The sequence below is a fragment of the Trachypithecus francoisi genome, unplaced genomic scaffold (genome assembly GCF_009764315.1).
Source record: "Trachypithecus francoisi isolate TF-2019V2 unplaced genomic scaffold, Tfra_2.0 Lachesis_group8, whole genome shotgun sequence".
NCBI classification, from domain to species: domain Eukaryota; kingdom Metazoa; phylum Chordata; class Mammalia; order Primates; family Cercopithecidae; genus Trachypithecus; species Trachypithecus francoisi.
Window position 1 is genome coordinate 6,502,079 of NW_022681473.1, and position 8,794 is coordinate 6,510,872.

The 8,794-nt window shown below is 51.8% G+C and overlaps 1 long non-coding RNA gene across 1 annotated transcript; it reads left to right on the top strand.

The window, feature by feature from the left end:
• The first annotated feature begins 1,945 nt into the window (after window positions 1-1,945).
• LOC117080945 lies at window positions 1,946-6,268 on the top strand. The gene is made up of 4 exons (XR_004436017.1): window positions 1,946-2,019; window positions 2,882-3,105; window positions 5,693-5,920; window positions 5,961-6,268. It is a non-coding gene; the product is annotated as an uncharacterized LOC117080945 (long non-coding RNA).
• The last annotated feature ends 2,526 nt before the right edge of the window (window positions 6,269-8,794 follow it).

The following is an 8,794-nucleotide window of genomic DNA, read 5'->3' on the forward strand; positions in this document are numbered from 1 at the left end:
TGAGCTCCCAGCTGAGGGCCAGCCTGAGGAGGAGGAGTGGGGCAGTGGCCCTGGGAATCCTGGTGTGGGGAGGGGAACTATCATTGTATCAATTATACTATATTATAATATTAGTGGAATGTTATATTCTGTGGCCCAGAATAGCAAGGGAGTCTCTACCCCCACTCCCAGCCTTCGCTCGATGCCTCCGTCAGGAAGGAGACCACTACTCCTCCTGCTGCCCTCCTCCCACCACCTTGCCTGCTTTACAAGACAGGAGGAAAGAGAGAAAGCAAAAAGTTAGAAAAAACAGAAGTAAGAGAAATAGCCAGAAGACCTTGGCACCACCACCCAGCCCTGGTAGTTTAAAAAAGTAATAATAATAATAACATCAACCTCTGACCTAAAATACTTGTGTTATCTGTAAATTCCAGACATTGTATGAAAAAATATTGTAAAACTTTCTGTTCTGTTAGCTGATGCACGTAGCCCCTGATCACATTCCCCACACTTGCTCGATTTATCACAACCCTTTCACGTGGACCCCTTAAAGTTGGAAGCCTTTAACAAGGCCGAGAATTTCTTTTTGGGGAGCTTGGCTCTTAAGACAGAAGTCTGCTGACGCTCCCGGCTGAATAAACGTCTTCCTTCTTTAACCTGGTGTCTGAGGAATTTTGTCTGCAGCTTGTCCTGCTACATTTCTTGGTTCCCTGACCGGGCAGCAAGATGATTAATGGGTGTTCAAGGCAGCCCCTTAGGCAGCTTATGCCTCCCTGTGGAGCATCCCTGCCGGGGACTCCAGCCAGCTTGAGCCATGCGGATCCTGAGAGCGCTCCTGGGTAAGCATTTGCCCTGGTGGGATGCCTTGTCAGAGCAGTGCACAGCAGGCCTCCGTGGAGGATCAACGCAGTGGCTGAACAACGGGAAGGAACTGGCACTTGGAGTCCGGACATTTGAAACACGGTAAGACTGGTCTTGGGAACTTGCCTACTCCATCTGAGTGGAAGCGTGGCCTGACCACCCACAGTGTGCCTTTGTTGGCACTTTGGGTTTTCTTTTGATTTTGACTTGGCTTAAATTGCTTGACGAACAGGTGTGCCTTTAACGACACTTTGGTTTTAGTTTTGATTTTGATTTAGTGTGAATTAGATGAGTGAGTAACATTTTACCCTTTCCTTCTTGTAGTGTGAATGTTGTTTCGTCTCGAGAGAAAAATAGGTCAGACACGAAGTAAGCCCACTCCGCTAGGAACTATGTTAAAAAAAAAGTCAAGAAAAGAAAAAAAAAATAAGAGAAAAGTCATCAAAACATCAAAACTTACTCTATTTTTGTTTGTTTTTTGTTGCTTAGAGACGGAGTCTCGCTCTGTTGCCCTAGCTGGAGTGCGTTGGTGCGATCTCCGCTCACTGCAAGCTCCGCCTCCCGGGTTCACACCATTCTCCTGCCTCAGCCACCCGAATAGCTGGGACTACAGGCGCCCGCCAACATACCCGGCTAATTTTTGTATTTTTAGTAGAGACGGGGTTTCACCATGTTAGCCAGGATGGTCTTGATCTCCTGACCTCATGATCTGCCCGCCTTGGCCTCTCAAAGTGCTGGGATTACAGGTATGAGCCACCGCGCTCAGCCAAAACTTACTCTATTAAAATGCATGTTACGAAAGGTTTTGGAGGGGATTATAAAGTTAACCCCCGTCGCCCCCAAAAGAGGCTGAGAACTCTCTGTGAATTAGAATTGCCCTCTTTTGATGTTGGATGGCCGACCGAAGGTATAGACAGGGAACAATTGGCAATGTATTTAAGGTGGTGACAAGAGTCAGAGGAAAGCCAGTGGACCCAGATCAATTCCTTTATATTAACTCATAGTTAAATATAATATAAACAGAAACCAGCGTAAATCCAGCCCTATTTAACAGCTTATTGCAAAAGAAAAACAAAAAAGCTGAAAGTGAAAGTAAGAGCAGCTTCGCCAGCAGACACAGAGTTAAAAGGAGAGTCCCAGAAACAGCAAGAGAAGCCAGTTTTGTAGGAGCTGCCAGAGGTAACAGAAATTTTTTCTCCGTATGCCCCAGCCTACCCCCTTTACCGAGGCCAACAGCCCTCCCAGAAATGAGATTCAGGAGCTAACACGCCCCAGGTCTCACCTCCAAGGGGAGGATCGGAGCCTTGAGAGGCCAGGGAAGGAAGTCAAGATAGTCAAGCAGGCCGTCTCAGATCTGGCCATCCTCAAGCTACGCAAATGCCTCTCAGGGAGACACGAGGACCTATCTATTATGATGACCAGGCCCATGTCTGGGGACAGGGGCAACAGACTTTCATCTATCAGCCCTTTTCTTTTTTTTCTTTTTGAGACGGAGTCTTGCACTGTCGCCCAGGCTGGAGTGCAGTGGCACGATCTCGGCTCACTGCAAGCTCCTCCTCCCGGGTTCACTCCATTCTCCTGCTTCAGCCTCCCAAGTAGGTGGGACTACAGGTGCCCGCCACCATGCCTGGCTAATTTTTTTTTTTTTTTTTGAAGACGGAGTCTCGCTCTGTCACTCAGGCTGGAGTGCGTTGGCTCCATCTCTGCTCACTGCAAGCTCTGCCTCCTGGGTTCATGCCATTCTCCTGCCTCAGCCTCCCAAGTAGCTGGGACTACAGGCACCTGCCACCAGGCCCAGCTATTTTTTTGTATTTTCAGTAGAGACAGGGTCTCACCGTGTTAGCCAGGATGGTCTCGAACTCCTGACCTCATGATCCACCTGCCTTGGCCTCCCAAAGTGCTGGGATTACAGGCGTGAGCCACTGCACCTGGCCTATCAGCCCTTTTCAACCACTAAACTGGAAACACCCTGAACCTGCCACCTTGCTCTTGGTATCAGAGAGTCCTGTCGAGCATGACTGTGCAGAGGTGTTGGACTCAGTTTACTCTGGCAGACCTGACCTCCGGGACCAGTCTTGGGCATCAGCAGACTGGGAGCTGTATGGGGACGGGAGCAGCTTCGTCAACCCACAAGGAGAGAGAGACGCAGAATATGCGATGGTAACCCTGGACACTGCCGTTAAAGCCAGATCGTTGCCCCAGGAAACACTTCAGCCCAGAAAGCGGAGCTCATTGCTTTCATCCGGGCCTTAGAACTCAGGGAAGGTAAGACTGTAAACATTTACACTGACTCTCGCTATGCCTGTTTAACCCTCCAAGTGCATGGAGCATTATATAAAGAAAAGAGCCTGCTGAACTCTGGCAAAAAGGACAAAAAGGACCCGGAGAATGCAACTCCGTTTCAGCGTTTGCAGAGGTACCGAGAGGCACTTCTGCAGAGGCTAAGAGTTGGTAAAAAGAAAGCCATTAATATAAGAAAAATTTCAGGGCCAGGCGCGGTGGCTCACGCCTGTAATCCCAGCACTTTGGGAGGCCGAGGCAGGTGGATCACGAGGTCAGAAGATCAAGACCATCCTGGCTAATGCGGTGAAACTCTGTCTCTACTAAAAATACAAAAAATTAGCCGGGCCTGGTGGCAGGCACCTGTAGTCCCAGCTACTTGGGAGGCTGAGGCAGGAGAATGGCATGAATCTGGCAAGCAGAGCTTGCAGTGAGCCGAGATTGAGCCACTGCACTCCAACCTGGCGACAGAGCGAGATTCCGTCTCAAAAAAAATAGAAAAAAGAAAAATTTCAGAAGTGCTTCAAGGAGCTGACAAGAGCCTAAGTCAGCTTTGTAAGAGACTCTATGAAGCATTCTGGCTTTACACCCCGTTTAACTCTGAGGCTGCTGAACATCAGCATATGGTGATTACTTCATTTGTAGGGCAAGCCCAGGGTGACATCAAGCGGAAGCTGCAGGCGTGAATACCACCCAGTCTATAAAAGTAGCCACCAACGTGTATGTTAACTGTGACCAGGGAACAAAACGGGAAAGAGCAAAAGCAGCAAGCATGGCGGCTAGGCACGCCAAAGATTACATCCCTCTCCCCAGCCCAGCTCCATCTAAAAAAAAAAAAAAAAGGAGGCTAAAGATCGGTGCCAGGAGAAGAGCAAAAGAAAAAAAAGACTAAGAGTAAGTGTAAAAAAAGGAAATCAAAAGGAAATAGGAGAGACAGACAGCAGTGTGTGAGGGCAGGGCCCATGCCGTTGCCTGACCCCGCCAGCTGGACGTGGGAGCAGAAAAACTCAGAAAAAAAAAAGGAAAGTAAATTAAAGGCTTAAAGAAAAAAAGCCAATCTGTTGGCAACAGCTCTTATTAAAAAAAATTAACAATGTGAGAGGACATGGATGGAGATGCAGACGTGGAAGAAGTCAAGTTGGTCAGGGATTCAATAGCTGGACAAGGCTAAAGAAAGATTAATGTGCCAGATACAAAAAGAAAGAAAACTAGAAAGATAAATGTTCAGAAGGCAATGAGGGAAATGGCTAAGGCTGCAAGACAAAGAGGCCATCGGCCAAGGGCTGCCGCGCCTTGAAGGAACCAAATTCTGACCTGATCAGGCTGGCAGAAGCTGAAGGATGTGAGGAATAGGACAGACTCGGCACCTTCTCATTAGGCTCCCAGGAGCCCACGGTCACATTAGAACTTAAAGGCAGCAGGATTCGGCCGTATTTGGATTCCAGTTTCTCACCGATGGCTAAGCCACTAGATGGAGTTACAAAAGGTGCAGAAAACGAACCCTCCTCTGGGAAGCTGAACAGGAGAAGGAGCCCTGCCTTGTGAAAACCTGCTGGTAGACTTTACAGAACTGCCCCGTGCTGGAGGCTGTCGGTCCATGCTAGCGCTTGTGTGCACCTTTCCAGGATAAGTTAAAGCTTTCCCCACCAAGACAGATAAAGTACAAGAAGTGACCAAAGCACTGTTAACAGACATTATCCCCAGGTTTAGACTGCGTCTTTCTTTTTTTTTTTTTTTTTGAGACGGAGTCTCGCTCTGTCGCCCAGGCTGGAGTGCAGTGGCCAGATTGCGGCTCACTGTAAGCTCCGCCTCCCGGGTTCACACCTTTCTCCTGCCTCAGCCTCCCGAGTAGCTGGGACTACAGGCACCCGCCACCTCGCCCGGCTAGTTTTTTGTATTTTTTAGTAGAGACAGGGTTTCACCGTGTTAGCCAGGATGGTCTCGATCTTCTGACCTCGTGATCCACCCGTCTTGGCCTCCCAAAGTGCTGGGATTACAGGCTTGAGCCACCGCGCCTGGCCTCTAACTTTCAAGTCAGACGATAGGCCGGCATTTGTAGCTAAAATAGTGCAAGATTTAACAGGACTGTCAAAAATCAAATGGAAGAGACACACAGCCTATCGGCCGCCAAGTTCAGGAGAAGGTGGAATGCGTGAACCAGACACTTGAGCAGCTACTGAAGAAATATTGCCAGGAAATTTATTTAAGATAGAATCAGGTTTCTGCCTATGGTCCTCCTCCGAGTCAGGTGCACCCCCATCAAACAAACTGAGTATTTGCCCTATAAGATTTTGTGTCTGGTCAGCCACCCCCACGTCATAGGTCAAATTAAAGGTGACCTCCAGGAACCAGGGGAATTAACCATAAGAAACAAATGCAGGCTTTAGAAATAGCCAAAGTGTCCATAACTAGGTACGTGAAAATGCCTATAAGCCTGACACCCCTTTAAATCTAATGACTCTGTTTAGTTAAAAAGTAAAATCTAATTTCTCTAAGACCCATATAGGATGGGCCCTATACTGTAACCTTGTCCACTCCGACTGCTGTTAAACTTGTATGTGTTCTGTCTTAGATTCATCAGTCAGCTAACACTGGCAGCTCAGGACAAGTGAACCAGCCAGCAGGACGCAGATCATCCAATCCAGCTGATCCTGAGACGAGACCAAGCTGCTGCTGAGGACAACAACCTTGCTCTGGTCACTCTGGAGGCTGACCAGTTTACACATGGCTGAAGTTTGAGGACTTGTCAAGCAAGTCACCTTTCCCATGCTTGCTCGATTTATCACGACCCTTTCATGTCGTGAAAGGGTCTTAAAGTTGTAAGGCCTTAAAGTTGTAAGGCCTTAAAGTTGTAAGCCTTTAAAAAGGCCAAGAATTTATTTTTCAGGGAGCTCAGCTCTTAAGATGCAAGTCTGCCGATGCTCCTGGCTGAATAAACCTCTTCCTTCTTTAATCCCGTGTCTGAGGAGTTTTGTCTGTGGCTCATCCTGCTACATCCTACCCAAGACTCAGTTTCCCCTTCTGCAAAACAAAGAGGTCACACCCAAAGGTGGCTGGAGTCTAGAAATACCATCTCAGGGACCACACCTCGTGCCTGCTTCTCTCCCAGCGCCCTGTGCTTCTGTGTCCCTCCACATCACCCCACAGGCCAACCCATTTATAGAGCCTGTCTTCCCCCAGATCTAACTTTTTTTTTTTATATTTTTTTTGAGATGGAGTCTCGCTCTGTCGCCCAGGCTGGAGTACAGTGGCCGGATCTCAGCTCACTGCAAGCTCCGCCTCCCCACGCCATTCTCCTGCCTCAGCCTCCCGAGTAGCTGGGACTACAGGCACCCACCACCTCGCCCGGCTAGTTTTTTGTATTTTTTAGTAGAGACGGGGTTTCACCAGGTTAGCCAGGATGGTCTCGATCTCCTGACCTTGTGATCTGCCCGTCTCGGCCTCCCAAAGTGCTGGGATTACAGGCTTGAGCCACCGTGCCCGGCCAGATCTAACATTTTACAAACGAGGAAGTGGGGGCAGAAGGGGTGGGATGTGAACATGGAGGGTGTGTGTGGCAGAGCTTCTCGCTCCAGAGGTGGGTCTGCACCCATCCTGGATGTCCCCTCTGCCTCCCGGGAGGAGTGCTTCCCTCTCTGCTTAGGATCGTGGTCATGATGCCACGGTCACCTTGGTGGTTCCTGTAGTCTTGAACCTCCTCAGGTTTGGCACAGGCAGCTGTGCCAAAGCCTGTCCCTGCCTGCCCCCAGCCCGCCCCGGATACACCAGTCTGAGCCAGCACGCTGCAGGGATGACGTGCAAGCTGCTGTGGATGTGGACAGGCAGGGGACAGGGTGACAGGTGTGGGGAAGGAGCCTCCTCTATACCCCTTCCTGGGCCTGCTGCTGCTGCCATCTCCCTGGTGCCCTGGGTCTCCGTGGCTCCTGGCCCTGGAGCCTCTGGGCCAACCTGGCACCTGGGAGGTGCTCATCACAGCCCCCACCCACCAGCTCCCTGCCTACCTGGGAGGGCGGTGAGGTCTTCTGGACCACACCCACACTGGTGGTCTGTGAGGATTTAGATAGGGTAGCAGTGAGGGACTGCAGAGCCCCTGTCCTCTGTGTGGGATGGAGCCCCCAGCCGCTGCCAGTCACGTGGCTCAGCATGTGACAGTCCAGCCCTGCCGTTCTCTGGAGCTCAGACAGATCCAGCGGGTGCCAGGCAGGGCTGGGCAGGGGCTGAGTCTGTAGGTCTCAGCTGGGAGTGAGGCCCAGAGAGGGCAGCCACTAGTCTAAGGCCACACAGCAAATCAGGGACCCATGTTGGTGGGTACTGGCAGGTGGGAGGGGTGTTTCAGGATCCCGAGGGCCCCCTCCCTGGCCAGGGAGCTGTCGAGGAATCCCCCCAACTCACAGAGGCTGAACTTGTCACGAATGTAGGAGCAACTGGGAGGAGGCCCCCGAAGAGGCCTGTCCTCCTGGGACAGAGCTCCTAGCCTGCCCTGGGAGTGAGGCTCCCCTCCAGGGAGGCCACACACCTCTCAGGAGGGCTGGGCCCTCCCCAGTCTGGGTTGGGTGCCCCTCACTACTCCTCAAAGCTTCAGAGGCTCAGTGGGGCCTGGGAGTCCCGTCCTTGTTGAGGGGAGCCCAGGGTAAATGGGGAACCCTCTGCGTACGGCACCAGGAGGACTCGTTCTTGAAGCCAGCTCTGGGGTGAGGGGGCTCTGCCAAGGCCCAGGCCAGCCAGGTGGGGCAGATGGAGGGGAGCTCAGGGGTCTGGGCCAGACAGCTGCAGCCCCGCCTGCCCTGCCTCCTCCTCGCTGGGCTGACGCTTCCCCTCTTTGCGCCTCGGCGTTCCCATGTGTGAATGGGGCTGACCAAGTCCGGGGGGCATCTGTGGGTGAATGAGACAGTTCGGTGGGCACATACCTGGGCGCCTGGCATGGAGGGCGTTAAGCGTGAGGTCTGGGCTTAAATCCTGGTTCTGTCACTTACCTGTGTGACCTAGGTTAGCGTCTTAACCCTCCGTGCCTCTGCCTTCCCATCTATAAAATGGGATGTGTAAGAAGAACATACCCAAGTGATTGTGAGACCGAAACAAGTCATTCCATGCACGTGGGCCTGGAACTGTGACCGTTCCAAGTGCGCCTGCCCCTCTGGAGGGGTCTGAGAGCTACCATCCAGACTCCAGGACAGGAGCATGGGCAGCCCATGAGCATGGCATCCGGTGGAATCATTCATCCATTCATTCATAATTCATTATTCATTCCCTCACTTCTCAGACACACACCCCTGAGCCTGGCTCACAGGGCCTCAGACCTGCCCGAGAGCATCTCACTGCCTCACCTGCCCACGAGTAACCTTGAACAGGTCACGTTTCCTCACTGGGCCTCAGTTTCCCCAACTGTAAAATGGGACTGACTCTAGCTGCCTCACATGGCTACTGCGAGGGTGAAGCGAGAGCCAACCTGATAGCACTGACAGGGCACTTGGTGCCCAGGAGGCGCCCAGAGCATGTAAACGTCCTCCTGCCCCTCTCCCTGCTCTCCTGAGGAAGTAGCTGCCCAGGCCTTGGCCCTGAGGCCCTGGCCCTGCCTCCCACTCCTTCCCTGGAAGCCTGGAAGGCTGGACCCACCCTGGCTCCTCGGAGAGGCAAAGTTAGAGGCTGCAGGGGCACAGGGCCCAGGACACAGTCA